This window comes from Bos taurus, chromosome 11, assembly GCF_002263795.3.
Source record: "Bos taurus isolate L1 Dominette 01449 registration number 42190680 breed Hereford chromosome 11, ARS-UCD2.0, whole genome shotgun sequence".
Taxonomy (NCBI): domain Eukaryota; kingdom Metazoa; phylum Chordata; class Mammalia; order Artiodactyla; family Bovidae; genus Bos; species Bos taurus.
The window spans coordinates 71329626-71335646 of NC_037338.1; positions in this window are offsets into that span (position 1 = coordinate 71329626).

Consider the following 6021-nt stretch of genomic DNA (forward strand, 5'->3'; position numbering starts at 1 on the left):
GGAGACTGATTTTAACCTGAGTGAAAAGAGAAGGAATACAAGCAGCTTTGCATTTTAGAAACTCATTGTTCTAATGTAGATTAGAGATTATGATGACCTAAGGATGTGCCAGGCAGACAGAAGAGAGGTCATTCTTGCCCCCCTCTACAGCTGATTTCCAATGGGAAGCAGAGATACATCATATGTTATTTAAAATAATTAAATAGTCCGAAATGTGCAAGGTACTCTAAGGGATGCCATGGCAGGTCCTTTAAATTGAAACCTGAGGAATGAATGAACAGGAGATGGTCAGTGAGAGAGGCAAAGAGCTTTCCAGACAACACTAAAGCTATTATGAAGGTCCTCAGCAAAACATGCTGAAGGAACTGAGAAAAGTCCAGTGTGGTTCTTGTGAAAATGTGAGGCTGGAAGTTTGACCAGATGAAGCTGGGGAGGTAGCAGGAATCAAACACCACAGAACACTCTTACACATTTTGGACTTACCCTCAGCAAAACAGGAAGTCTTGAATGATGTAAGCAGGATCCTATTTTGAAAAATAGGATCACTTGCATTTCTCTTTTGCATTTCTGTGTATGTGACCTTCCTCGTCAGTGCATTGGTCTGCTTGCCTTGAAAGTGGTGTTAGAGTGACCAAAGAAAAAAATATTCAGAGAAGGGGATAAGGAGTATTGAGCTGCAGACATTCAAAATCAGATTCTTCAGCCAGACAATGGTCTTGAAAGACAGTCTTTATTAAGAAAAAGGATATTCTGGATGTCTTTAACTTTCTCTGTAATATATCAAGAAGCCAGCCTGACAGAACTGACCTTAGAGCTTTATCTAAAGAGGAGAACAGACAGGAGAGCCCTGATCTCAGGTCTGGAGGATGGCGGGGAGGAGGTGAGAAAGGACGCAAGTGTGGGAGCAAGTCAGGTGTGTATCTTCATTGTCTATCTTCCAGTTGAAGTCCCAGACTGCAAAGGGAGAGGGGCGCTCTGGGAGGAGATGCCCTTACATATCACTCTAAAGGTCTTCACATCAAAGTAAACTGCAGTGTGGTTAGGCACAGGGCAAGTTTGAATTTAACTTTCTCAAGTCCCTCCTGGTTCCCCTGCAGTGTTAGAATGATGGCTGCAGGTCTGTAGTTGTGGATTTTATATAAGAAACTGATCAGAAGCAGATAGATTGAAAGCCTGCTAAGTTTTTTTTTTTTTTGAAAGCACTGAACAAACAATAAAAAGTATTGACTATGACCGTTACTTCCTAATACAATCGCTGGGATCCACAATCTGCAGCAGCAGGAAGTAGAGGTGAACACTCTGAAGCTCCCAGGGGCCCCTCTCACCAATGCCTGTTTCAGGGGTAGCCATGGGGGATAAGAGCCTCCCAGAAGGAAAAGCCCAGAGACATGGACGATGGACAAAGCTCCACTGCCGGGGTAGGGGGGCTCCTTCCTCCAGCCCATCAGCATCTGATCGTTGTCATGAACCAGTGCCGGATGTGTTCCCATGCTTCTTTTCTCTGAATGGGAGTCCTCATTGCAGTTATCCTGCTCCTATTCCACCTGCCATAGTCAGCATAGGGTGGAGGGTTTTCATGTCTATGTGCTCAGACCATGTGGAGCCCATGAAGAGTGTTGCACATAGCCTGATGATCCTTGATTTGCATGAGGTTTTAGGGTCATCTCCCCTGGGGAGGAAAGGAAAGAATTTGATGTACAAGAAGGGGGCATGCGAATTTTAGCGTGACTATGGTAGAAACTGCTCTTTGGTTATTCCAGTGCCCATTCTTCCCTTTTTGCCTCAATAACACAACCCTCAATTTTATGCCTTAAGGTTGTATATCACTAAGGCTGTATTTAAGATTACATTTCTCAGACTCCCTTGCAGCTAGCTCTGACCATGTGTATACATTCTAGCTAACAAAATATAAGCAGAAATGTCTAAAGGACTTTCAGGAAAGTCTGTGTAAAATGGGAGTTGAAATAAAAGATGGAAGGGGAAGCTCCCTTCCCTTTCTGCCATATTGTTTCTTGGAAAACAAATATGATGGCTAGAGTTTGCTAGAATGTAGATCATGGAAATTAGAGCCATACCTTGGGAACAGACAGGAAAGAGGATCCTGGCCCCTGACAACTTCCTGAAACCACCAGACCAGCCCTCAAGCTTCTGACTCCAGACTTTTAAGGGAGAGAAAGAAGCTCTGTGTGCTCACAGTTCTGCTTATTTGGGTTTTCTGTCACTGGCAGCTGAATGTAATCCTAATTGATATACCTCTAAGACAGGGGTCGGGTGGGAGACTTACATCATCAGTTTAGTGGTTGGGACCCAAAACCTACAGACACAATGCTGATGTTCTGAGTGCAGGAGGCAATTGGAGGTGACCGGAGTTGTCTGGGTGAGGGATGACAGAGGCTTGTACAAGGATGGTAACAGTAGAGCTGGATAGAACACTCAGATCTGAAACACACTTAGGAGGTAAGACAGGAGTTGGTGGTGGTGAGGAAGAGACGAGGACAGGAAGAAGGAAGTCAAAGAAAATGGCCCTGCAAGGAAGGAGCAGTGAGCAGAGCCGTCAGTGGTGCTACAGCCTAGGAAGATGCAGGCTGAGACAAGTCTGCAGGATTTGGTCACAAGGAAGTAGCCTCAGGACAGTGGAGGTGGAAGCAGACTTGAGTGGGTTGAAGGAAGAGTGGGAGGTGAGGAAGTGGGCCCAGCACGGAGAGATAACTCCTCTGAAACTGACCTAGGGGTGGAGTCATGGAGGGTTCTTATTCTTTAAATGGGCAAAACTTGACCTCATTTAAAGTAAAGGACCCTTAGAGAGGTAGAGGTCAATGATGGAATAAGAAGAGGAAGAAGCTACTTGAAGAGGATCCCTGAGAAGAAGTTGGGAGGAATGAGTTTTGGGGAGCAGGAGAACCCCTTCTCTGTTAAAGCAGATGAAGGAGGGCAGATGGGAGACAGGCTGGCTCTCTCCTGGGCTGTGGGCAGAGCCTTCTCAAGGGCTCCCAGCCCCTGGCCTCCTTCCGCCCCACCCCCATCTATCCTGCACATCTACCTTAATCTTCCTAGAGTGACTGTAGCCGCATCCTCTGGCCCTTCGTTTACAGCTCCCAATACCTCAAAACAAAGGTCTCATTTCTGCTGACTTTTGGGATCTCACCTTAAGTGGGGCTAGTTCTGGAAAAGCCCCCCTGATTAGGGAAAGTCCCGGTGATAATCCACAGCCACAACAGCTTATATGTCTTTGAGGTGCTCACTGACCTTGTAATTATGTGATCAGACCACTCCATTAGACAATGGCTGGTGTGTGCATGTGGGTGTGTGTGCATGTGAGTACTGATCACCTCTGTGTGTGTGTATGTATGCATGTGAGTGCTTATCACCTCTATCTCCAAAGCACAGGGGACAGCCTGGCACAAAGAGGCACTACGTTGGGCTGAGTGACCAACTGACAGCAAGACTCAAGACTGTCACTGAGGCTCTTAAGATCTCAGGTTAAATTTCCAGCATCCCCTAAACCTGCCCACGCTCCAGATGCTGGGTACTCCTTCCTGGTTCCCAAGGCTGCCCCATGCTTTCCTTCCGCACAGGTCTTTGCTCAGACTATTCCCTGCCCAGCATGCCCACCCTCCACTCTGTTCTGTACAGACTCCATTCCCCTCCCAGCCCAGGGACCCTTCCACTACAGAATCTTCTCTGAAACCCCCACCAGCCACAAGCTGAGCCACTTACCATATTCTACTGTGAATATCTCTTTCCTGTCCCTTTCCTCCCATCACATTGCAACCACCTTGAGGGAAACCTCTAGGTAGTAATTGTTATTTCAAATGAAAACACGACTGTGAGGCAAAGAAACACCTTATATAACTTCTGTATAAACAGTCTTTTACAACTTTATCCCCAGTGGTGTCTGCATGGTGTCATGGACTTGTTAGGGACACAAAAATAATTTTGAATGAATATTTTCTCCGTCATACCTGTAAGAATATGATGGTGACAGTCTCCATCTACATTAATTTTTTAAGTTAATTTAAATGTGGTTTTCCTATGCTTACAACACAAAAAGAGTGCCTGTTTTTATCCATGAACAAAATCTGTCTTTTCAGATTTTTTCCACCTTTCCTTGAGAAACAAATGCATGCCTCATGCAGCAGATCAAGGTGGTGACTGTATTTGCCAGCGTACCAGACACACAACTGCGTAAGGGAAAAGGAATTTCTCCTGGAGCTGATAATTTCCAACATGTTCAGCAACATTTGTCTCTTGGGCTTCTGAATAAGACCAGGTAAGTGAAAGCATATAAAATCTACAAAGCGCTAAAATAAGAAGGAAACTACATCACTATTCATAGCTATTATTTTCCATGCTAAGGTCTCACGATTGTTTTTTAGTTCAGAAAATAGAGTCATTGGGATTCTCAAAAGTTCTACCTCAATATAAATCCATAGAGACAGTAGGCAGATGGGTGGTTGCCAGGGACTGGAGGCAGGGGGAAGGGAGCAACTGTGTAATGGGTCGGGGCTTCCTCTCACAGTGATGAAAATGTTTTAGACCTAGACAGAAATGGTCGTTGCGCAACACTGTGAAGGTACTAAATGCCACTGAATTGTTCACTTTTAAATGGTTACTTTTTAAAAGATTTCTTGATGTGGACCAGTATTTCTTAAGCCTTTACTGAATTTGTTAAAAATACTGCTTCTGTTTTATGTTTTGTTTTTTTTGGCCAGGAGGCATATGGGATCTTAGCACGCTGACCAGGGATCCAAACTGCACTGGAAGTTTCAACCACTGGACTGCCAGAGAAGTTCATAAAATGGTTGCTTTTATAGTTTTGTGAATTTTACCTCAATTAAAAAAAAAATTGCATAAACACTGAATCATTTCTAAATGTCCCGAAGGGCACGGCAGTGCTATATTCCAGGGCAGCCCCAGAGTCAAGGTCCCATGGCACCTTGTACTGCACCTTTGGATCAAGACTGGAGTCCCCCCATGTGTAAGCAAGACCTCCAAGTGTCCTCAGAGACACTCAGCTGAGCACTATTACCAACCAGCTGAGTGTGTGTATTTTGGTTTGTTACTTCACTGGCTGAGTCCTTAACAAGGACTTCTGAAGGTGCTTAGTTTGATTAAGGATTTGATAGTTCCAGAGGTGGAGCCTGGAGCAGGCTTTATTTTTTCCTTTAAACCAGGGGGATCTTCGCAGAGACAACAGCTCACAGCCTGCGGATGGCGCCCCAGATGCTCTCCTGGGCCATCTGACTGTCCACTGGGACCCGTGGGGAGGAAGGAGGATGATCCCATCCCAGAGGGCAGAATCGGGGGTCAGTTTCTCTCCACTCCAGGCAGGTCCAGAAAAGGAGAAGACCAGTTGTGAAGAAGGGCGGGTGGACTTGTCCTAACAGCTCACAGTGTCTCAGGAAACAGTCCTTTTGTTGTGTCAGGGGAGGAACAGACTCGTGAACAAGGGCAGGTGCGAGGCTGGTGGGGAGGGAAGGCCATCAGCATTCCTTCTCGACTTTCAGGCCCGGTGGGCCCTGGGCCAGCGGGGTTGGGCTGCCCACGAACAAGTACCCATCCATCCTTTAAACACACAGGACCCAAGGGGAAATCACACCTTTTCATTTCAAACACAGCTCGGAGCTCAAAACCCAGGGGCTATGCTATAATCAAGTTGCATCAGTCAAGTTTATAACCAAGTCTCCTCCTTTTTTTTTTTCCTTTTTTAGCACTTGATACCTTTCCTTGTGCCTTCACATATACCGTTTCATTCACTAGCCTAAGAAACAAACATAGCTACCACCTTGGAAAATAGCAACTCCGGGGGAAATTCCTGTTCCCTTAGCCAGCAGTGGTCCAGTGAGCAAAGAAAGCCCAGTGACAAGCATCCACTTGGGAAACTCTAGGTCCTGGGAGTTCCTCACCAAGATGCCTTTCCTGGGAGAGAACCCCATTCAGTCCAAAGAACTCCAACTCTGTTAGAAATGTAATCGACAGCATTTACCATCAAGCCAGATCACTGAACCAGTTTGGACCAAG